The sequence below is a fragment of the Mandrillus leucophaeus genome, unplaced genomic scaffold (assembly GCF_000951045.1).
Source record: "Mandrillus leucophaeus isolate KB7577 unplaced genomic scaffold, Mleu.le_1.0 Scaffold1495, whole genome shotgun sequence".
Lineage (NCBI taxonomy): Eukaryota > Metazoa > Chordata > Mammalia > Primates > Cercopithecidae > Mandrillus > Mandrillus leucophaeus.
The window spans coordinates 262,186-287,080 of NW_012101471.1; the positions used below are offsets into that span (position 1 = coordinate 262,186).

General features: G+C 47.8%; 1 protein-coding gene across 1 annotated transcript in view; it reads right to left on the minus strand.

Moving 5' to 3' along the window:
- PNMA5 (paraneoplastic Ma antigen family member 5) overlaps window positions 1-24,895 on the minus strand; it is a 35,017-nt gene that overhangs the window by 9,838 nt on the left and 284 nt on the right. The window contains exon 2 of the mRNA XM_011974858.1: window positions 22,988-23,105. The gene's annotated coding sequence lies outside the window, so the exon portion shown is untranslated. The remainder of the gene's footprint in view (window positions 1-22,987; window positions 23,106-24,895) is intronic.

Genomic DNA, 24,895 nt, shown 5'->3' on the forward strand with positions numbered 1-24,895 from the left:
AGCCACCGCGCCCGGCCGATATCCTGTCTAAAAAAAAAAAAAAAACAATCATTGAGAGCCCATTAAATCAATCTCCTTCATGTGACAAGAAAATAGTGCTGGAAGCCATTGCTTAGCTGCCTGGTATCACAACATCACAGAAGGTGATGCCTCGGAAAGAGGTTCTGCCTCAGTCACCTCTGAGCTACTGAGGCCTGTGAATGTAGTGATTTGGGGGACCCAGTCTGGAGTCCTAGTACCTGGCTGTCTGCCAACTCCCAGCTTCCAGACCCTGCCCCTAAGCATGAGCTTTCTCTCTGTCAGTTTCCAACCCCCTTTTTCTCTCAACACTTCCATTAGGCCATTTTGAGGGTAGAGGGTCAATGGTTGGGCCTGTTGCCCCCAGAGGCTCAAGCCTTGGCACATCAAGCCCTTACCATGCAGGTCCCGTTCCCAGGGCAACATGGATGCCTCCCCCTGTCTAGCTATTTGCCTCCGCCAGAGACTCTGAGATTTTTCTCCTTCATCTATCTGAGGCTTCTGGGAGAAGTTGGAAGCCCATGTGCCCTTAATACAGCCGACCTGAGATATCCCTGCCCTGTGCAGCCCCAGCTGCACTGCTGAGGCGTGATCTTCCACCTTCCCGTTCCAGGGCCTTGAGGTGGTCTCTGGAGTGGGCTCCACAGCCTGAAGGTGGCATTTGCCCATGGGTGGTTGCAGTGTCTGCAGACAGAGAGCAGGCACCAGCGGGACCCCAGAGTGGCCGAGGGCACCCTGGGGAGGAACCAGATTGCTGTGCCCCCAGGCAGTAGGTGCGAGAGGGGGTCCCGGTCTGGAACCTGAGGAGAGGGGAGGAGGGTCTCCCTGCTGCAGGAGTCTGGGTGGGGTGAGCTCCTGGCTGCAGGGTGCCTCTGGCTACAGAAGGGGACTATGGGAGAGACAGGGGCTCTGACTGTGGGGGAAGGGGACTCCTGGCTGCTGACACGGGAGGTGTGGGAGGGGGTTGTCAGGTTGCAGGGATGATGGGAGGGGGCTCCTGGTCAAGTGCTGGGAAAGAGGAAGTGGGCACATCCAGCTGCAGGGTTCCATATGATGGTTGGAGTGGCTCCAGCTGTAAGTTCTGCCATCAGGGGCTGTACACCAAGGTGAAAGAGGCGCTTCCTGCTGTGGAGGTGGGGGATGCAGTGAAGGGCTCTGAGCTGCAGCAGTAGGGGTGGGGGAGCATGGGCTGTGACACTGGGCAGGGAAGATGCTTCAGGCCCTGCATTTGGGAGTGGCTGGTCTCTGGCTTTGCGGTGGGGGTGGGCTGACTGGCACCAACATCCCTTTCTCCCCTTTGCACTCACAGGCTGCGTCAGAGACTGCAACAGTCAGCACACATTCCTGTCTGATCAGGCTCCCTCCCTCAAGTCCTCTGTGATGGCTCTGGTGATGCTTCGGGACTGGTGCAGGAGGATGGGTGTGAACGCAGAGTGCTCCCTGCTCATCCTGGATATCCCTGATGACTGTGAGGAACATGAGTTCCAGGAGGCCATGCGGGCTGCCCTGTCGCCCCTGGGCAGGTACCGAGTGCTCATCAAGCACTTCAGAAAGGAGCTCGGGGCCAGGGCAGCCTTGGTGGAGTTCGCTGAGGGTTTAAACTGAAGCTTGATTCCCTGTTGAATACCAGGCAAAGAAGGACACTGGAACATGATCTCCCTGCCCCAGGCCCCTGATGCTGATTTCAGGATATATCCAGTTTCCCTGCACAGCCCCAGGGGCAAGCAGTGGCCAAAGGTGCAGGTGAGGCAGGAGCTGCAGGTGAGGAAGATGAGGCAGGTGATGGAGGAGCTGCAGGTACAGCAGGAGCCATAGGTGAGGCAGGAGCTGTGGGTAAGGGTGAGGTAGAAGCCACAGGTGAGGCAGGAGGTGCAAGTGAGGCCGGAGGTGCAGGTGAGGGAGGAGCTGGAGATGAGTTGAGGGTTGTAGAAGAGGCAAGAGAGTCAGATGAGGGAGCCGCAGGTCATACAGGAACTGCAGGTGAGGCAGGAGCTGTGGGTGAGGCAGGAGCTGTGGGTGAGGCAGGAGGGACAAATGTAACAAGAACCTGGGTCCAGCCTTGGCGCTGCACCCTGCAGGCTGTGCTGGAAAACAGGGCCTACCAGGAACTAAGACCCTTTTCCGGGAGGGAGCAGCCAGGCTGCGAGGAAGAGTCCTTTGAGAGCTGGGTGGAGCACGCCAAGGATATGCTGCAGCTGTGGTACCATGCGTCGGAAAGGGAGAGGAAGAGGTGGCTGCTGGAGAGCTTGGGTGGCCTGGTCCCGGACGTCGTGAGCGGCCTCCTGGAGGAAGATCCCAACGTGGCGGTGCTGGACTGCCTGGCGGTGGCGCTGGAGCAGGTATTTAGGAACTGGGTCACTCGAATGACTTCCAGGCTGAAGTTCCTGACCTGCCCGCAAGGGCCCTTTGCCTTCCTGGTACACCTGGAAGGCCTGCTGCAGATGGCCCTGGAGAAGGCGGCCGTCCGCCCGGCCCTGGCCAATCACCTGCGACTGCGGTAGGTGCTGCCTCAGGCCTGCCCTAGGGAGGCCCTCCAGAATACCCTGAGGGGGATGCAGCTGGAGAGGAGGTCACCCAGCTTCCTGGGGCTGCTCCAGCTCATCCAGGAGATGGAGGTGTGGGTGGCCTCCCCAGTGAGGAGCCAGCAGGGTGTGGCCTGGCCAGCGGCTGCAGCAGAGAGTGAAGACCCAGTTGCCGCCCAGGCAGCTCCTGCCCATGGAGATGCTGCCCAGGCCTCCTCAGCCCAGGGGGACGCCAGCCAGGCTGGTCCTGGGGTAGAAGATGCTGCTGAGACTGCTCCTGCCACCAAAGAGGCTGTCAGGGGCACCCCTGCCACTGGGGAAGGTGAAAATGCCCCTGCAGAGCTCAAAGGAGCCAGAGGGCCTTGTCCAGGCAGGAGGCCAGGAAGCTGAGGAGCCCCCAAAGGGAGGCTTATGTTCATCCTGGAGGAGTTGGAAAATGAGGACAGGGCCAGGGAGGTGGGCCAGCGCAAATCCTCCCCAGGCAAATAGGCTCAGAGGGCCCCAGGGCCTCCTCTCCTCTCAGGCTGCAGCATCCTGGAGGCAGAGGGGAGGCCAGGCCAGGGCTGGTCCCTCATCCCACATCAGGATTGGGGCCCCCCACCTCCCTCCAAAGGGCCCTGGCCACCACCATCAGCCCTTCCCGGTGACCCAGATGACCACGTTGATACCAAATGGGGTTGGGGGAGGTGCCCTTCCTTTGCACCCAGTGCTGCACCCAGCCCCAGCCCCAAACTCTGCCGTCTCCAGGGTTCTGGCCTGGAGGGAGCCCTGAGTGGCCAGCTGCGGCCTGGGTGGGGGCACCTGAAGATGTCTGTCCCCCACCCCTTGTCCTGGGTTGGGAGAGACAGGGGCAAAGAGGTCCTCTCAAGGGTGCCAACTGCCTGGGTCTCCCAAGAGGGTCACCCCACTTGCCGTCCCCAGGGCAGGCTGCCCCCTGTTCTGGGAAGCCCACCCTCACCTGTGTAGGCCCCGCAGTGACCCAGCAGACGCCCACCCACTGCTAGCTGTCGTTCCTCTGCAAAGTTGTGTGTTGTGCACCCACCTGGGCAACCGCCTCTAGGCCCGGGGCATGTGCTGTGAGCTTCCTGCGAGCCCAGGTTCTGCTCACTGCTGCCTGTCCTGCATCTTAAACACCACCTCTGCTTTCCTGGTGTAGATTTAGGCCAGTGGCTGCTTGTTCTCGTGGAGCTGTGTGTGTTCTTCTCTGAGCAGCTCCTCCCCAGAGGCCCTCAGCACAGACCCAGGAGATGGTGGGAAGGAGGCACCAGGGCACGGCAGATGCTCACCCTGTGACCACGATGGTGACCATGACTGTGGGAGGAAGAGCCGGACCCGGGATGGAGTGGGGCTGCCCTGCCTGAGACTTCCAGGAGGGCTTCATGCTTTGGCGTTCCACCCCTGTTACTCATGACTGTTTCCTCGACCTGGTGGGCTGTTCCCTGCTGTGTTTACTGGTGTCCTGTGACTGTCTGTGATGGCCATAGGGCAGGGCCCTGCCCCAGCAGATGGGCTCGGGAGGGGGTTCCCTGAAGCCAGTGGACACTGCCAGAGTCCACCGTCCTGGCAAGAGGTGGACCCTGGGGCCCTTGGGAAGGAGGGAGGTGGCAGCGGGGTCAGCAGCAGGAGGGGGGTAGACGAGGCACCTTGCCAGGAACCCCAGGAGGAGGGATCCCAGGACCTGTGTCCTGTGGTTGCTGTTTGCAGTTTCTCTCTGTGTTGTGACTCCCTTCTCTTCAATGATTTCAGTACATGTTTCTCTTCAATAAATTTCATTTCATGTTCCAGCCCGCCTCGCCTCTGCTGTGGGTAACTAGTGGAAAAGGTCTCTTTGGGATAAAATCGGAGCTAGGGGACAACAGTGGCCTGGAATTCTGACCCTATTGTGGTCACTGGGATACGGTCAGGGCATAGTAGGCCAGCGATTGTAGAGAATGACCTAACTGTAGTTAGGTCATTTTTTAATTGTTCCTCAGTTTCTCATGTTTATCCTGTGTGTGGACTACAGTGCTAGAGCTTTCACCATCTCTTTGGAAAGACAGAAGAGATGGATAAGGAAAAGGAGCAGAGCAGAGCGGCACCCCTCGCCTTCCCCAGGGTCTGGGTAGCGGGCGCGGGACATGTCGCCTGTCCAAATGCGCAACCGCCACCAGTGTACGCGACGTGTGTGCACCTGTGCACCTTGGCGAGCGCGCAGCCGTCATGAGTGCGCCTGGGCACGCCGCCATTTCCTGCAGCCTCGACAGCACGGTCGTATGTTTCTGGTTGTCATTTTATTCTTTTTGAGAAACGGTCTCGCTCTGTTGCCCAGGGTGGAGTGTAGTGGCGCTATCATAGCTCACTGCAACATAGACCTTCTGGGCTCAAGCGATTCTCCCGCCTCAGCCTCCCGAGTAGCTGGGACCACAGGCGTGCACCACCATACCCGGAACCAAAGTCACAGTCAGTCGCAGTGCCCGCTGGGAAAATGCGACCGTCCACAAAGCGAAACGGCCCTTCAGGGCGAGTTCGGCCTCGGCAGAGCTTCTCCTGAGGCCACGCCTGCGCCAGCCGCCAGAAGGCGCCCGAGGATTACGAATGGGCCCAAGGAGCGGGCGGCCCCTTCCCATGCTCAAGGTCTGCTGCCGCGGTCAGAGTGGCCTTGGGGTGACCGCACGTGGACCGTCGCCGGCAGAAGGGAGCGCGGTCCCGCGGGGGCTGAACGGGGCCCCTGCGGTCTGAGCTTGTTTCGCAAGGAGCCCTGGTGGCCATGGCCTCTGGGACACCAGACACGGGTCGTCAGGGCTGTCGCCGGGAAGGGGGTGTGGACGTGCAGACAGGGAAGGCAGCCGGACCCTCCAACCATGCTGGGCCCTCGGGCTGACTGTGGCTGGTCTGTGGGGCTCAGTGAGGAGGGACTTTGTTCCCTAGAAGTTTGATGAGGGAGCGCCATGGGGGTGGCGTCATCCTGACATCCTGCAGGGCAGTGGAGCCTTACTTTCCCTAGCCCCAGAGATCATGAAGCCTCTCTTTGTTTAAAGGTAGAAACCAAGGACAAGAGATTGGTGGGAATTGCTCTGGTTACAAAATTGCAGAACCAGACTTCTTAATTCTGGGACCTGTGCTGCTTTCATTACAGTCTACCGCTTCCAGTTTGTGATGTTCTCCTTCTGTCAACAGTTAGCAAACCTGCTGGCTGTGTCGCTCTGGCAGTGAGTCCAAAGGTGAAGGATTGAGGGGGAGCTGATGCATTTTGATACTCAAAATGTCTCCTAAACTGTCAGGTATGGTATACCATGTCCTGCCTCCTTGATGCTTGTGATGGCACCCCAAACACTCAGTATATTTGTACATCTAACATTCTTACTCCTGCCTGGACAGGCCCTCAGTATCATTCAACGAAAGCTCAATTATTACACAGGGAGTGACAGCACAGTCGTGACTTTCTTGTTGTCATTTTTTTTTTTTTTTGACACAGTCTTGCTCTGTTGCCCAGTCTGGTCTATGTCCACAGTATCTTCCTGGTCTGCTTATACTAAGTCAAGCAATTTCTGTGCTGGCATGGGTTCCAAGCACCTGAGAAAGCCCAATGTCATCTCTCTTTTCACAGTGGTTCTCTTTTGGCTGTACTTTATATTCCTTCTAGCATAACCTCTTCCTGACTGAAGGCCAGGCAGAGCACAGGCCACTTTAAGGTTTAACTTTCAAGTAACTAAGAGCCTCCCTTTCCCAGAGCAGCAGCAGTGCTTGGAGAAGCACCTGCCTCAGCTTTTATTCTCCCTAGAAACTGACCTTTCCTTTTCCCATTGTAACCTACCTCTGAGCAAGCTGGTAAAAAACCTGCATGCCCCCTTCTTTGCTGCATGAAGGAAATTCAAACCATGCAAGTTCCTGTCTCCATGTGGGAATTCTCATCTTGGCCCCCCACTTCTAACTTCAGTGAAAACCTAGGCCGTTCTCCTTCCTTTGCTTCCAGAAGCCATTTTGGAATTGCTGGAGATGACTGCTCCCCTCTCCTGAAAACTCTCAATTATATATGTAGTGAAACTTTTCTTGTCCTCTTGGCGTGTATGTGGTGTCATCAGTCTTAACATCCTAGCTGATTTTTGAGTGGGGATCTATCTGCCTCTGAAGGTGACCTTAAAAACAATTTTGCAGGAGGCATAATGGAGATTAGAGCCACTTTAAAGACCTCTAAGATGTATTAACAGGTATGGTGGTCCCCATCATATCTCCATTTAATCCACCAGTTCTGTCCCCTGTGGAAATTGGATGAATTCTGGAGAATGAGTGTACACTACCTCATGCTTCATCAAGTAGTAATCCCAGTTGCAGACGCTCTGTACCAGACACAGTATCATTGCTCAAATAGATTTATAAAGCCTTAGGTGCATAGTATGTGGCCATAGGTTTGATGAAGGCATTCCTTTCCATTTCAACCAATCAAGGAAAGAGGATAAGAAGCTGCTGTGGTTTGAATGGTTGTCCCCTCCTAAACCTATTGTTGGGTGAAATTGAGGACCGGAGAGACCAATATGGAGAACAGGAGGATTGTTTATTTTAGGTACACACCAGCTTAGTGGATTTGTATTCAAGAAGCTGAGCATTAAACAAAGACAGAGCGGGGTTTTTATAAGTGGATTTACAGAAGTAAAATAAAAGTAGCTAATTATATGATAGGTTATATAATTTACAGCATAGCTTAACTTGTGGCCTTGCATAGCCAGTGGCCTTATAGCTGCATTGAAAGAAAAATAAGAACTGGCTAAATACAGATATTTATAAAACATAGTTATGCTTAAGAAGCCAGGGAAAGGAATAACAGTAAAGGAATTTGTGTCTCTCTCTTTTTTTTTTTTTTCCTTTAACCTTGTTTTGGAGGGGAGGGGTGTCTGGAGCCCATTCCTTTGGCCTTGGCTTCTTAAATAGCATTATCTTATAACTGTCCTTGAAGTGAGCTTGCTAGGCAGAGCAAAAACTTGTTTTTTTCTTTTTAACCCTTGCCTTGCCTGCTACTTTTTTTTTGAGTGAATGAATACATATTTATTTTTAAATTTCTGCCTCACTATGTTGAAATTTAATCCCCAGTGTGACAGTATTGAGAGGTGTGGCTTTAAGCCGTGATTGGGTCATGAGGGCCTTGCCCTCATGAGTAGATTAATCCAATCATTGATTAATGGGTTAATGGATTAATGGGTTATCATGGGAGTGATACTAGTGGCTTTATAGGAAGAAGAAGAGAGAGAGACCTGAGCAAACGCAGCCGTCTCACCATGTGATGTGTTGTGGCACCTCAGGACTCTTCAGAGAGTCCCCACCATCAAGAAGGCCCTCACCAGATGCTGCCCCTTTACCTTGGACTTCTCAGCCTCCATAACTGTAAGACCTGTTTTATTTCTTTCTAATTAATTACCCAGTTTCAGGTGTTCAATTATAAGCAATGGAAAATGGACTGACACAGAAGCATTTCACGATCACGTAGACAAACAAAAATCTTTGTTTACAATTTGTCTCAAGACCATGTTAACTCTTCTGCCCTGTGTTACACTATCCTCTATCATAATATAGTCCAAAGAGATGTGGGTCATCTAGACAGTGCATAGAATGAAACATGGATCTGTTACACTGACATCATCATTCTGATTGGACAGGACAAGTAAGAGGCAGCCTACACACTGGGAGGCCTTGGTAAGACACGTGCACTCCAGAGGGTGGACAATAACCCCTATGGGGATTCAGAGATCTGCTACATCAGTGAAGTTTTTAGGGGTCCAGTGGTCGGAGGCATGCCAGGATGTCCCCTCCAAAGGAAAAGACAAATTACTGCCTCTTGAATCCTCCATCATAAAGAAAGTAGTACACCTGGTAGACCTCTTTGGGTTTGGGGGAGAAAACATTCCACCCATAAGATAACTTCTGAGGTACACACACTGGAGGACACAGAAGGCTGGGAGATTTAAGAGAGGCAGGGAGCAGGAAAGTGATCTGCAGCAGGTCCCGGCTGCAGTGCAAGCAACTCTTGAACCATCTCATCTGACAGACTCTGCAGTGTCAGAGGTGTCAGTGGTAAGAAAGGAGGCAGGGTAGGGTTTAAGACCAGTCCCCATGGGAGGATCGCCACACAGGCCCCTAGGGTTCTGGAGCAGGGCCATGCCACCCGCATCAGAGAATCATACACCTTTTTAGAAAACAGCTTCTGGTGTGCTTCTGGGCCCTGGCAGAGACAATGCTTGACCGTGGGACACCAAGTGACTGTGTGTCACTTGTAAGCTGAAATTTCCCCTTACAAGCTGGGTCTGTCAGACCATCGGGCGAAAGTCAGATGACCCTCCAGCAATCCATTGCACGATGGAAATAGTTCATCTAGTCAGGAACAGAAGTGTGAGTGAGCTACGGAAGCAGCAGCCAAGACACTTGCGTGACCCATCACAGTTATATCAGTGCCCCTCCCTTAGCTCACACCTATGGCTGTGTGATCTCACGTGGCTAGATGAAGGAGGAGGAAAAGGCCTGAATATTGCTTATGAATGGCTTGGCTCAGTCTCTGGCCAATGGACAGCAGCTATATTCCAGCCACACCCACCTAGGGACGGCCCTGAAAGACAGTGGGGAGGGAAGATCTTCCTGGTGGGTGGAACTTTAAGGTGTGCACCTTGTCATCCACTTTGTGTGGGAGAAGTGGCCCACGGTGGGAATATGCACAGATTTCTGAGCAGTGGCCAATGGGCTAGCCAAAGGACTAAAAAGGAAAGGACTGGAAAACTGGAGACAAGGAAGGCTAGGGTAGAGACATATGGATAAACATATGGGAGTGAGCATGAAGGAAAAGTTTACATCACATACGAGTGCCCACCAGAAAGCATCAACAGTGGAAGAGGAGCTGAACAGTCAAGTGCACAAAATGATGCAGCAAGTTGGACATTAGCCACACTTCACCATCAGCCAGTCCAGAACTGACACAATGGGCACATAAACAAATGGGCCACAGTGTGAGAGATGGAGACTGCTCGCAGGCCCAGAAGCATGGAATCCTACTTAACAAGGCCTTTATTGCTGCTACTGGCTCTGAAGGTCCAGTCTTCCAGCGAAAGAGACCAATGTTGAGACCCCAATATGGCACCATTTCTCCATGTTGGGTCCGTTATCTCTTAGAAGAGACATCCGTTCTTTCTTACAAGGACAGAAACCTGTTCTGAGTATGGGTTTTCCTTTCCTCCTGGCAGAATTTCAGCCAACATCACTATCCAGGGGCTTTCAGAGTGCATGACCTGCAGACCTGGAATCCCACACAAGAGGGTATCCTACCAAGGGACACACTTCAGAATGAAGGAGGTATGTGTGTGAGCCCATGAGCATAGGATAGTCTGGTATCACACTGCCACCCAGAAGCTGCTAGCTTGACAGAGTGTTGGAATGGCCTTCTGGAGGTGTAGCTGAAGCACATGCTTAGAGGCAACACCCTACAACGATGAGGCGCCATCCTGCAGGATGCAGTATATGCACTGACTCAGAGATGTCCATGTGGCACTGTGTCCCCAGTAGGAAGAATACATGGGTCTGGAAGCCATAGGGTGGAGGCCAAAGTGGCCTCACTTTCCATCTTTCCCAATGACCTACTCAGGGGCCAACACTGTGCTTCCCGTCTCCTCAATTCTAGGCTCTTCAGGGTAGAGGTTCTGGTTCTTGGCACTCTTATCAGGAAATACAGCCTGGGTTCCAGTTGTGATTATAGCCACCACTGCTGCCTGGCATTTTAGGGTTCCTTGATTACAGACACCAGCAAGCAGGAAGAATCATCATGGTGGTGGGAGTAATAGATAATTATCAAGGAAGAGGCAAGACTGCTGTTATTATATAACAGCAGAGAGAAATATGCTCGGGACTCAAATGATCTTCTCTAGTGACTTTTGGTACTCCCTTGCCTCATTGGCTGTAAGTGATTAAGTACAGTGTGAGTGGTCTAAGAAGGGTATGGATACAAGGGACTCAGACCACTCAGGGATGAAAGAAGTTGCCAAAACTGCAGAGGTTATAGTTGAGGGTGAGGGAATCCTAGAATGGATAGTGGAAAAGGGTAATCATGAACACCTGTTGCAGTTGCAGGACCAACTGCACTGATGGGGCTTGTACTTTGTCCTGCCAACTTTTCTCTTCTTCTTCTTGTTCTTCTTTTTTTTTTTTTTTGAGACAGAGTCTCGCTCTGTCACCCAGGCTGGAGTGCAGTGGTGCGATCTCTGCTCACTGGAAGCTCTGCCTCTCGGGTTCACACCATTCTCCTGCCTCAGCCTCCCAAGTAGCTGGGACTGCAGGCCCGCCACCACGCCCAGCTAATTTTTTTTTTTTTTTGTATTTTTAGTGGAGACGGGATTTCACCTGTTAGCCAGGATGGTCTCGATCTTCTGACCTCGTGATCTGCCTGCCTCGGCCTCCCAAAGTGCTGGGATTACAGGCTTGAGCCACCACGCTCGGCCCCCAACTTCTATCTTCTAAGTTTGCCTTCAGAAAGAGTGGCCCACAGGAGCCAAGAAGGAACTGCTTCCCAAGCAACTATGGAGTAGTGGATCTGTGTGGCACAAAGGATGGCCTGTGGCAGCTATGGAAGTGCACTGCTTGGATGTCACTTTAAGAGAGGGCCTGTTATAAGGAGTGCAGTTAGTCAACAGGTACCATTTGTCTCAAATGGTAACTCATGGAAATCATTCTGTGTTAGTTCATCCATATTTATCTTGTTTTTTCAGTTGGACAAACAAAACATTCATTCAATGTTTACAAAATTAAATCAAGTAAAAATAAAAAATTCTCTTTGATCACTTCCTAAACCTCACTGTCCTTCTCAGCAGTAAGTGGTTTAAAAAAATATATTACTTTTTTGAGACAGGGTCTCACTCTGTTGCCCAGGCTGGAGTGCAGTGATGTGGTCACAGCTTACTGCAGCCTCAAACTCCCAGGCGCAAGTGATCCTCCCACTTCAATTTCCCAAGTAACTGGGGGCACAGGCACATGCCACCACATCCAGCTAATTTTTCATTTCTTGTAGAGATGGGATCTTTCCATTTTGCCCAGGCTGGTCTTGAACTCCTGGGCTCAAGCCATCCTCCTATCTAAGGCTCCCAAATTGCTGAGATTACCAGCATGAGCCACCACACCTGGCCAGTGAGTACTTTGATAAGTTTGGTGTCAATCTATCTAATTAGACACAATATTACACAAAGAGGTGAAGATGGCAGGGTGGTCTCTGCATTTCCTTCATGTTCTCTTTTCCTCTCTGTTCTCACCCCTGTATAACTTGTATCAAGAATGTCATGCTATAACAGTGAACTTATGTGATATGATCTGTATTAATAAGAGAGAAGCTTGCTTGTCTTTCAAGTGTGCCACTATGAGGCATGTGAAAAATCTGAGCCTATTCCTATAGAGGGCTGTTAGCAACAGACAGCTGTAAAATTCAACCTTTTCATCCAGGCTGGAGCCAGGAACTATCAGTTCTTAGGTTGGGGAGACATATAAGGGTCAAAAAGAATTTTTCAACCAGAAAGCCAAGACTGACTGTGTTTTATTGTGAAAGTTTCTTAGATAAGTATCTGCAGGAACTTTCCAAAGGAAGCGATCAGGGGAAGGGAGGCTGTGGAGAGGACTCTGTAAACTGGTAGGATCCACTGCTACCCTAGGGGTGGGGGTGGGCATCATGGGTTGGACCAGAGCCAGGGCACAAATTGGGACCTGTGGTAGGTTGAATAATGGCCCCCTAAGGATAGCAGGTCCAAATTCCTGGAATCTGTATGTATTACCTTATTTGGGAAAAGGGTCTTTACAATGTGATTAAGCTAAAGATCTTGAGATGGGGAGATTATCCTGGATTATCTCGGTGGGCTCTAAATCCAATCACACTTGTCCTTATAAGGAGGTAAAGGCAGATTGTCTGCACACACACCCACATACAGGAGGAGGTGATATGATGAGGGAAGACAGACAGGTTTGAAAATGCTGGCCTTAAGACCAAGGAATACAGGCAGTCACTAGATATTGAAAGAGCTAGGAATGGATCCTCCCCTGGAGCCTCCAGAGAAAGTGGGGCCCTGATGACATCTTGTTTCAGCCCAGTGATACTGATTTTAGACTGCCAACCTCCAGAACTGTGAGAGAATAAAATTCTGTTGTTTTAAGCCACGCAGTGTGTAATAATTTGTTAAAGCATCCACAGGAAACTCATACAGGACCTAATCGAATTCTTCAGGTGTTAGCTGCATACACGTAGTTCCCCCAGCTCCTTCCTCCCAGAGCCTGTGGATGGAAGCATGGAGATTTTGATATTCGGGGGTATTTCTGTTACTGAGGAATGGAAAGAGAACATGAGGAGGAAGCTGAGTGCCTGGATCAATGTTTACTCCCCCTGTGAGTGGTTTGTGAGCTAGGCAAAAGAGGGGCAACAGAGAATACAGTTTACATGGCCCTCACCTTTTAGGGAGCACTCTAGGGGGAAAGCTCAGCCAGAGGTCCATGATCCCAGGAACAATATTAAGAAACTCTTAATTAATGGCACTCTAGCTGAATCTTAGAGTTGGAGTGCATCTGCCTTCACAGTAGTGCAAGAGAAATCCAGGGGAGGTGGCGTGGCTGTGTATGGCAAGATGCTGGATAAATGGAGGCAGAGACTGGCTGGGGACCCAGACATCCTAGATCACCCTGAAGGCCACCTGGGACTATGTGTATAGCTCAGGGGAGGAGGAGAAGGCAGGCAGAGAAGTATTTGTTGCTATTTGTCCTTTGTTTAATTTTTGTTTATCATTAATCTCATAAATCTGAAAGCAGCCAATTAATAACAATAACAATAAAAGACAAATGGCCAAGATTCATCTGAATGCATATTCTATGCATTTAACAAAGTAATTTTGAGGTAGGAGATCAGCAGGACTTGTTTTCTGAGCACTGGTCATGACCCCACTGATAAAAACAAGATCTGGTCAAAATATGTTATAGTAAAGAAACCGGTCATAACAGATAAAACCAAAGTGGGGATGAAAGGGACCTCTGGTTGCCCCCACTGCTCATTACAGGCTAATTATCATACATTTGCATGCTAAAAGACACTCCCACCAGTGCCATGGCAGTTTACAAATGCCATGACAATGCCTGGAAGTTACCTTATATGGTTTAAAAGGGGAGGAACTCTTGGTTCCACCCCTTTTCTAGAAAATTCATGAATCACTTATGCCTTATTTAGAACATAATTAAGGAGTAGCTATAAATATAACTAGCCAGCAATCCATGAGGGCTACTGTGCTTATAGGGTAGCCCTGCTCTGTCTATGGAGCAACCATTTTCCTGTACTTTGTTGCTCTGATAAACTTGTTTTGCTTTCACTTTACTCTGTCGGCTTTCTTTTGAATTTGTTCATGCATGAAGCCAAGAACCCTCCTGGGCTGAGCCCCTATTTGGAGATTTGCCCACATCAACTTCCCACAAACCTTCAAACATTGGCCCTATCAGCCAAACACTTCCAAACATTTAATGAAAATTACCTGCCTATCATATGAGACACTCTTTAGTGTTTCAAACACCTTCAAAAGCAGACCAAGGTGGCATCTCAGGTGTGGTGGTGATCTCACAGGTGGCAGCAGAGGGGAGGTTTAACCTGTCAGGCTCACAGTGGCCTGGGCCTAGACCCCAAGGCATGTGCCCATGCTAGGATCTCCCACCAGCAGTGGATGGCCCTCAAGATAGCTTAGTGCCTAGATTTGCAGTTGGTGGAGTCGGGGTATGGGGAGGAGGGCTCAGAGTGTTGGGCATGCTGCTGTTCCTTTTGCAGCCCCCAAGCCTGGATGGTTCAGGAACAGCTCTCCCCAGAGAATGCTAAGAAACAGAAAGGGCTTCCCAGATTTATGCTAGGAGTATGTGTGCATGGAACATATATAGTCCAACTGTCGTCAGATCGCAGCCCGTCCTGATGTCCCAATCAGAGTTTAAGTGGGTTCAGCCAAGTTACAACGTTCTGCAATATGTTTTTACCTGCTGGAGAACACAGAAGGAAGACAAGGAAGTAGAAATGAGCATGTGTAGTCCACTAAAGCAGTGTGTGTCTGGGACTGTGTGGAGGAAGGGTACTGTCCCCGGGGCCCCCTCATGGGAAGGGGAAAAAGTGGCTCCCTTTTTCCTCTGTAATCTCTTTTGGGAAATTCTGTTAGTGCTCTTTTCCTCATGTTCGTTTCTACTTCTTTGTCTTTTGGCATTTTCTGGGAGAGTTCCTCAATCTTTAACTTTCAGATCTGTAATTTAGTTAACTGTCATCAGCCCTCCTATTGAACTTTTTCTTATTTTGGGCAATGCAGTTTAAGAATTTCAAGAATTCCCATTACTTAATTTTGAAACCAGCTTCTAGTATTTTACAGGTTTACATAAGTAGATCTGACCCTAGTCTGTTGTTAGGGTTTAACAAAGATACTGCTCCCAAAAGACTCTCTGATCTGAGCATTGGCTTGCTGTCCACCTAGAAGAGACTCCGTGATTTGACATTGGATCCCATGCAGGGATAAGGCACTGAAGCTGCCACTGCAGAGGATTGGCAGCTAATAGTGCTGGTGCATTTAATATTTCAGCTCTTTATTCCACCCAGGAACCAGAAGCTCTCTGGCTGGTTCCCTAGTGACTTCGTGGACCCAAGCGTATACAACCATGGAATCCTGGCACATAACTTGCAAAGTTACTATAAACAAACATGCTGAAAGTATAGTCTTTTGGAGGTCAACTAGATTCCTCACATTTCCAAACCCTGCATTTCAGGAAATATTGTAGTTTTGGCAAAGGCCACCCACACCCACACCCTGGTGAATTCCTGAACCACCATTTAGTCACCCAGGAAAATGCTCCTTATGCTTCCAATCACCCCTTAGCCCCACCCTCACATCACTGGGACTGAAGTTTTACATATAATTATTGTAAACTATTAGGGGAAGGATGCTTTAGATTCCTGTTATGGACTATTGGTTATGAAAGATATTTTCATTTTCTTTAAGGGATATTGATTTAACCCATTTATGCCTGAGGTTGCAATTTTTTGAATTTTTACAATCAGACCTTGGTGATGACCTTGAGCAGTAGGATATAAATAACTCCCACATGCTTAGAGTTCCAATAATGGAACACTAGGCATAAATTGGTAATTTTAAGCTAGCACTGAAGTATGGAGTTTAGGTTTTGTGAATCATTCCTTTATAGGAGCAAGGAAACCTTGTATACTGAAAATGGTGCTGGTGCAATCAAGAGGTTGTATGCTGGGATGACTAAACTCCCCGGGTGTGTTTCTTTCTCCAGCCCCCTTAGTTGCTAACAACCACTGTTGATATTAGACGTGAAAGACAGGGCCAGGCATGATGGCTCATACCTGTAATCCCAGCACTTTGGGAGGCCAAGGTAGTTAGATTGCTTGAGCCCAGAATTTGAGACGAGCCTGGGCAGGATGGTGAAACCCCATCTCTATAAAAAATACAAAAAAATTAGCTGGGCTGGTGGCACACACCTATAGTCCTAGCTACTCAGGAGGCTGAGGTGGGAGGATTGCCTGAGCTCAGGAGGACAAGGCTACAGTGAGCCATGATCGCACCACTGTACTCCAGCCTGGGCAACACAGCAAAACCATGTCTCAAAAACAAACAAACAAACAAACAAACAAACAAAAAAAAACAAAGTGAAAGACAGGAAGGTTTAGAATGGAGATGCTAAGCTCCCAAAGGTCATTTGGTGAGAAAACTATACTGGGTCCATGAATTTGTACTCTTTGACACCTGACATCTATAAAGTGAGAAATGGAAGGCCTTCCCCAGTGACTGATAAGAAACCTAGTATTTCTGAAATTTCCAAAAGTACTACACTAGAGAACCAAAAACAAAAAGTCAGGTACCAGCTACTAACACATCACCACCACCCTGCCCACCCTGCCCACATGCACACATACATAAGATCATTGCATAGGGCTGGGACTCATGACAATACCATGTGGCATGGACAGAACTTCATGTCTCCATGAGTTGACTGGGGTTTCCAATATAGCGATTACCTATATAAACTGATGGCCAATATGAAGATAACCTAGCTGGTCATAATCGAAGCCTAACTCTATTGATTTCAAGGGGGCAGCATCTGACATTTTGCCTCCACAGACCAATCCTACTTTGCCATCCTAAAGGCAAGCTAGACAACACTCTGAAGCCTACACCATGTCTGTGTCTCCTGTGTCTTCCCCAGAAGTGTCAAATTCAACCTCATTAATGGAGACCCTCCTGTTATCATGCAGTCTACAGTGGCATTATGGTGACCCCGACTGGCCAAGTCAAGTAAATGTGTCAGCCACAAATGAGGAAAAGCTCACCTTCCCCCAGGACAAAAACCAAGGGGGCTCCAATATCCAAAAGCTTACCATATAAAAAGGTAACCCTACAAATTGTATGAAATGCAATGGCACATGAGTATTATACAACATTTCTAGTTTGTGATTTTCAAGAGGGCCCAAATATCTAATAAATAAAGCCATGTCCTCTTCTGCCATGTTTCTCTTCCATGAAATTGCCCACTTTCTTCCTACTTAGAAGCAAGAAAGTTCCATTACTCACTCTTATCTTCCACTTATTTCTCCTTGTGATTGTTTATAATTTTCAACAGTACTTCCACTTAAAGCACCATTCCATTCCAGGCTCCAGTTACCAGCACTGGAATATTACAGGTTATGTGCTCCTCCTCAATGTCTCCAGGAAATGTCAGAGGTCTTCATGGCAGCCTCTCCCATCACAGGCCCAGAGGCCTAGAAGGAAAAAAATGGTTTTGTGGGCCAGGCCCAGGGAACCATTGCTGTTTTGTGCAGTCTCAGGATTTGGTGCCCTGCGTCACAGCCATGGCTAAAAGGGGCCAATGTAGAGCTCAGGCCATTGCTTCAGAGGGTGCAAGCCTCAAGCCTTGAAGGCTTACACATGGTGTTGCACCTGCGGGTGCAGAGAAGTCAATAACTGAGGTTTGCGACACTTCACCTAGATTTCAGGAGATGTTATGGAAACTCCTGGATATCCAGGAAGAAGTTTTCTGCAGGGGTGGGGCCCTCATGGAGAATCTCTGCTCAGGCAGTGTGGAAAGGAAATGTGGGGTTGGGCAGGAAACCCAACACAGAGTTCCCACTGGGGCACAGCCTAGTGGAGCTGTGAGAAGAGGGCCACCATCCTCCAGACCCCAGAATGGTAGATCCAATGACAGCTTGCACCATGGCACCAGGAAAAGCCACAGATACTCAACACCAGCCTGTGAAAGCAGCTGGGAAGGGGGCTGTACCCTGCAAAGTCACAGGGGCAGAGCTGCCCAAGGCCATGGGAGCCCACTTCTTGCATCAGTGTGACCTGGATGTGAGACATGGAGGTAAAGGAGATCATATTGGAACTTTAAGGTTTAATGACTGCCCTATTAGATTTTTGGACTTGCGTGGGGCCTGTAGACCCTTTGTTTTGGCCAGTTTCTCCCATTTTGAGCAGGTGTGTTTTCCTAATGCCTATATCCCCATTGTATCTAGGAAGTAACTAAATTGCTTTTGATTTTATAGGCTCATAGGCGAAAGAGACTTGCCTTGTCTCAGATGAGACTTTGAACTTGGGCTTTTGGGTTAATGCTGGAATGAGTTAAGACTTTGGGGGACTATTGGAAGGGCATGATTGTGTTTTGAAATGTGAGGACATGACATTTGGGGTACTAGGGGTGGAATAATATGGTTTGGCTCTGTGTCCTCACTCACATCTCATATTGGATTGTAATAATCCCCACATGTCAAGGGTGGGACTAGGTGGCAATAACTGAATCATGGGGGCAGTTTCCCCCATACTGTTCTTGTGATAGTAAGTTCTCATGAGATCTGATGGTTTTGTAAGGGGCTTCCCCCTTCACTTGGCTCTCATTCTCTCTCCTGCCACTGTGTGAAGAAGGATGTGTTTGCTTCCCCTTCCACCATGATTGTAAGTTTCCTGAGGCCTCCCCAGCCATACAAAACTGTGAGTCAATTAAACTTCCTTTCTTTATAACTTCTCCAGTCTCGGGTATTTCTTCATAGAAGTGTGAGAACAGACTAATACAGAATCCTAATTAAACTATGGACTTTGAGTGACAATGCTATGTCCGTGTGTTTTCATCAGTTGTAACAAATGTACCACTCTGGTGCAGGATGTCAGTAGTGGCAGGGGTTGTGTGTTGGGAGTGTAGAGGAGGTACATGGGAACTCTCTACCTTCTGTTCAGTGTTGCTGGTAACCTAAAACAGCTCTAAGGCTTTTAAATTTAAAATGCTGCAAAATGATGACTCTGACTTTTTAATATTGGGATAATTTTCTAATTCTGGACTCACTTGATTGTTCCCAGAAATTTAACTTTGACTGACTAAAAATTCATTTTAGTCCAAATGTTTTATAATTCTGTAAAGTAACAAAGGTGTGTTTTTTTTTCCCGAATGGGAGAAAAGATAACACCAAAGTGCCATGGCCCTATTGTCTCATAAGGCATAAATCAGTTTTGAATTTAACTTAGCAATTTACCTCATCATTTCTTTCCCCCAAAACTATAAGTCCTTCAAATATTTTCAAACCAGCTCTTCATTCTGCTCCTCCATCACTAATGAGTTAAATAAAACTTTGACCCATAATCACTATCTGTTTGTGTGGGAATTTTATGATTAAAAAGAACTGGTAATTGTAACTTTACATCATCCTACGATCAAGGACGGCCTGTTCCTGTGGCGCCCTGGCCTTCTGTTGGAAAAATGTAAAAGTTCTTATTTAGAGCACAATGAGGCAAATGAAAAGGGAACAGATAGTGACCAATTGTTACTTAAATTTAACCTGTAAAAGAAATATTCTTCTTTTTTTTTTCCCCAAGCCAAACTGTATCCAGCTTTATTAAAGATACTTTCCAGAAACAATCATGGTATTTCAGGCAGGACATGGGCAGACAATCATGCACAGCATAAAACATTTCAAATTCCCTACTTCAATGGACTACCAAAAATCAGAAAGCCACTATAAAACCCAATGAAGACTTCATCTGATGCTCTGAACAGGGAAAGTTTAGAGTGAAGGTTGACATTTCCCATTTAGTATGTTGTTTAACAGCCTTTTATGAGTTGACCCTGACTTTCAGGAAGTGAAATGAAAATGGCAGAATTTATCTGATGATCCACAATCTAGAAACAGAACCACTGCTCTTTTGAGGGGCACTATCTCAGTGGCATCACTGGAAAGTCCAGATTGCCTGACACACTGGTAACCAATTATTTGGGTTCAGGTCCCAACAGGTGTCTGGGTTTAAGCGAGTTAAGTCTATGATGAAAGGTGGAAAGGGAGAAGAGGACATAAAAACAATTTGTTTTTCCATACCAAGGCTTTTGTGCCAAGGTGGCCATGTGTGTCAAAGTCAGGGAATCCCTCCTCTTGGGAACCAATAGGAAGTCTCTGAAACCTAGAAGGGAAAGGTGTTTTCCCCACATCAATCCAGCTTCATAGACATCCTATTAGTGACCTATGCCCCTTTCCTCCCAAACAACAATGAAGTGCTCTGTGTAGTAACAACATAGCTTTAAAAAAGTAAAACAAAATTCTGAATTTTTATAAAACTCGATAAAAAATAGTATTTCAAACTCTTCAGTCACCAGAAGTACATAGTTATCAAAAATGCAGACACTTCACATGGCATCTCCAGGGCCTTCAGCTTTCTGTGCCTGGTCTGTTTTGTCATCTCCATTTTCTGCAGTTATTCCCCTCCTTGCCAGCACCAGCATTTACCCTTTTCCCTATGGGTACTTTCACTCACTTCTTTGCAGGGGCCTCTTTAGGCTTGGGCTCTGGCTTTGGAGAAGCAGGTTTAGCAGACAACCTCTCGGATCTTTTCTGTGGTTTGTCCTTCATGTTGGATTTATCTCCTTTAGCATCCCCTTCAGCCTTTCTCTTGGGGATGGTGGCAACAGCGGTGGGATATAGGCTCTCGGGGAGGGATGCAGTGGTGCACAGGCTTTGGCCACTGAGGGGGAGTTGTTCTTGTCTCTTTACTTCCAGATTTTTTTTTTTTTAATCTTATAAGTCATTCCTTTGCTCTCTTCTGGCTCTCATGTATCCTCGTTATTATTAAATAGTTATGCCATCTATTCCAGATTCCATTTCAGAAACCTTTCAGCATTTTACCATTAGAAGATTTGCAGTTTAATCTTTTTATTAGTTTTCTAGGGTTACTGTACCAAGGTACCACACTAGGTACTAAAGCAATTTAGTACCTAAATTTCTAAAGCAATAGAAATGGAATGTCTCACATTTCTGGAGGCCAGAAGACCATCAAAGTATTGTCAATATTGGCTCCTTCTGGGACTGGTGAGGGAGAATCTGCTCAGGGACCTTTCTCATAGCTTCTGGGGCTTTATTGCCAATCTTTGGCATGCATTTGTTTGTGGAAGCATCACCCCAATCTCTGCCTTCATCTTCACATTGTGTTCTCCCTGAGCATCTTCATGTTTCTGTGTTCAAATTTCCTTGTTATAAGGACATTTGTCACATTGGATTAGGGGCCCACACTACTCCAGCATGATTTCATATTAACTATGTAAATCTACAATGACGCTATTTTCAAATAAGGTCACATTCTGAGGTCCCAAGGATTAGGACTTCACCATACGAATTGAGGTGGGGGGGAGACATAATTCAACCCCTAACAGTCTTAAATTCGGAGGAGTAATTTCTGTCCATCTGTGTATTTTCCCAGAGAAATTTCTTAAAGTCCAAATAAAAAATTTAATTGATCCAATAATGACTATTCAGAGGAGCTATTGTTATCTGAGCTTTTATAAGAATTAGCATGCTTTGGGCTGCAACTACCAAAAGTGTGACTCAATGCCAGCCATATGAATGAACCATCTTGGGTGCCCAGCCTTGTTGAGTCTTTAGATTATTCGATTCTCAAACTCATCTCTCACTGCAACCACATGAGAGATCCCATGAGTGAACTGCCCAGCTAAACCTTCTCTCAATTTCTGACTTACAAAATTGTGAGCAGAATAAAATGGTTGTTTTAAGCCAGTATGTTTTGGGTAACTGGTTGTGCAGGAATAGTAACTTAATGGGAAGAAATGTCCAAAGTAAATAAATAACTCCTATGAAAGAATTAAAGAAGAGAAGCACCTCGATTGAGAATTGAGAAAAAATAGGAATTTCAAGAGGAATAAAAAATGCCCCCCCAACCAACGTATTAAATCTAATTCATAATCATAGAAATTCTACATAAAAGCATAATAAAAATTGACATTCCTCAAGATTAACAACATTTAAGTCACACAAAATGAAATGTTAGTGATGATATAGAGCTTGATGGAAACATAAATTTGTACAGCAACCCAGAAGAAAATTTGGCAATGTCTCTGAATATTAAAGATAGTCTTTGATTCAGCAATGCCATGGCTAGGTACATAACGTAGAGGAACTCTCCAAGAATATTTAAAGCAGCATTGTTTCTGAGAGTAAAAATGGGAAACAACTTAAATATCTGTCAATAGGAAAACTGATAAATTTTGGTACACACACATAATGGAATACTATACAGAAGTGAAAATTGAGGAATAAAATTTGCTTATATCAAAATGGTGATACTCACAAACAATAATTCGTTAATACAGTGATGAATATGAATAGTATGATATCATTTCTACCAAGTGTGAAAGAGACAAAAACAATTGTTTAGGGTTATAGTCATTTGCAGAAAAAGCACAAAAAAATGCACGTGGAGGACAAGAGTGGGAGACAACAGGGAAGGAATCTGCAGGTGCTTACCTCACTGGCAGTTTTATGTCTTCATCCAATTACTACCTTCAGGAGTACTGGATGTACTTTTTAAGTAAGTTTTGTGTATGTTAAATATTGCAGAATGTATTTTATAAAGTATTTAATTGCCAGAAGCTCTTTTAAAAATTCCCAGGTCTGTTTCAGACTCAGCAGATCAGATTGCAGAGGTGGGGCCCATAAATCTGCCCCCTTTTGTGAGCCTGATAGTCACTACTGGTCTAAGCTGGGCAAGGTCACCCCAGTGGAGGTTGCTTCCTTCATGCTCTATTATATCTTTCACTTTACAAGTAATAATGTTTATCCATCAGTTCCCCAACTTTGGTGCTGCTGTGTTATCTACCATGCAAGGAGATGGGGAAGCAAAAGTAATTAAGACATTTCCACTGGTTTCAAGGGCAAAGGTTAACTCCAATATAAAGGAGTTCTAAAACTTTTCAAATTGGACATATTCACATTATCATCTTGATACCAGTGTTTCCAAATCCTTTTTTCCCAATGCCCAGAACATCCACAGATCACTGCATCTGTCTGGGAACTTCACAGGCTTCTTTCTGGAGACATTCCAGACACGCCCCTCCGCCTTGGCACTAATACTTGGCATCTCCCCTTGACATCTCAAGCTTTGTCATTTACTCACTGTGTGACCTTGGGCCAGTAGTGTCCCTTCTCTGAACCTCTGTTTCCACCCCTGCAAGTTGGGCAGACGAAGGTTCAGTTTGAAACTGGTTGAGCCCTTGGAGTGACAAAGCAAGGGACTGTGAATGGACAAAAATGAGAGAAATAAATTCTAACAGGCACAAAGCAACCAGGGGAGAAATAATCCCAACTCTACTCAAAGATTGATGGGCACCAATTTAGAATCCAGTCTCAATTTTACCTTCAATACGGTGTATGACCTTGAAAATATCTCTTAATCTCTCTGAGCCTCACGAGGCAAATCAGGATAATGTTAATACCTGTCTCGGAGTTCTGGTGAGGAGTAAATGAAATAACTCCTGTAAAGATATTTTAGGAATTCTGTCTGACCAGGGAAAAGCCCCTGGGGCCATTTCTTCTTGGTCCCTGACAAGTGCCAGGCTCACAAGCAGAACAGTGACCAACTCAGGGTGGTACAGGAAGTCTGGACAGTTTTGTGCCCCACTCACTGCAAGGTGGCCTCCCAGACTTGGCTGGATGGGTGAACCTGGCCTGAAAATCAACCACAAGCCCCTCTGTGTGTTTGGAAAGGAGCTGAAGCTGTGTGAACAGGAGTTGAGCATGCGGCTGGCAGAGCAGGCAGGACCCACAGAACATCTGGGCCCACTGCCTGAGGGGCAGTCACTCCCTTCTTCATTTGGCTGCTGCCCTGGGATCAAACAGATACAATAGAACCCATGGCGCACGGCTGCCAAGGAAGGGCAGGCCCAAGGGATTGGGCTCCAAGCCCTGGAAGTGGTTTCCCAAGTCACTAGATTTGCAGCACGTAAAACCGGAAAGGCCCCGGTAAACCTGTCCACTAGCACCTGGGCAGCGAAGCGCTTTGGCTGGAGGGCTGCAGGTCCCAGCAGTGGGACGGACAGCAGGGAGATGGTAGACCCTCCTTGGGGTGGTGTGCGTGAGCTGCGTGAGTGCCTGGGGCATCTCCTGCACGGATGGCACCGGCACCAGGTGCCCCTGGCCTCGCCTGGCCTCTCCAGCCAGAGGACCAGTCCTGGACGGGGAGGGGGAGGACAAGAGCAGGTGAACAGACCCCAGAACCCGGCTCCCTGACCCTGGCCATAATGCAGAGCTGCCTGGCGCGCCGCAAACCACTCCCTGGCCCTCTGGTGAGCATGCCGGGGTGCAGACCCCTCGCCCTGCTGGCACCTCTGTGGCACGTGCGGGAGGGGCAGGAGCCCGGACCAGGAACCGCTGTGGTGAGAGCCAAAGGCACTGGGACTGGCCGCCACAGACCTTTGGACACCGCAGTGGGGGTGGGGGTGGGCGGGATAAAGTTCCTTGACTTGGAGTAGTGCTTCTCAAACTTTAATGGGAATGAGAAACTCCTGGGGATCTGGTTAAATGCAGATTCTGACTCAGTAGGTCTGGGGTAGGGCCTAGGATTCTGCATTTCTGACAAGCTCCCAGGTGGTGCTGGTGCTGCTGGTCCCTGACCACACTTGGAAAAGAAAGACACATGAAGTGGTAATCAGAATCCTGGGAATCTGGATTTTTAAGTACCAGGATTTTTAAGTATCATAACTTGCTATTATGATCAGGCAAGTGTAGAAAACTCTGGAATAGATCATCTTGAACAATAAATTAAGCTGAGATTTGAAAGGGTGTTTTTAATTCAAGTTTTTATGAAGTATCTACCTGGTGCTGGTTAGATCTGGGAGGGGCTTGGAACACTGTCCAGGTATATTGAGACTATTCAGTAAATAAAATTTGTGAGTTTTGGTGGGAGAAAATGCAGGGAGAAGAGAGATCCTTGTTTGTAAGTCACTTGCAGATGTGAAGAGAGATGGAAACCCACATACCTAACTGATTTTGCAGGAGGTGGCCGTGGTGGTAATTTCAGACAGCT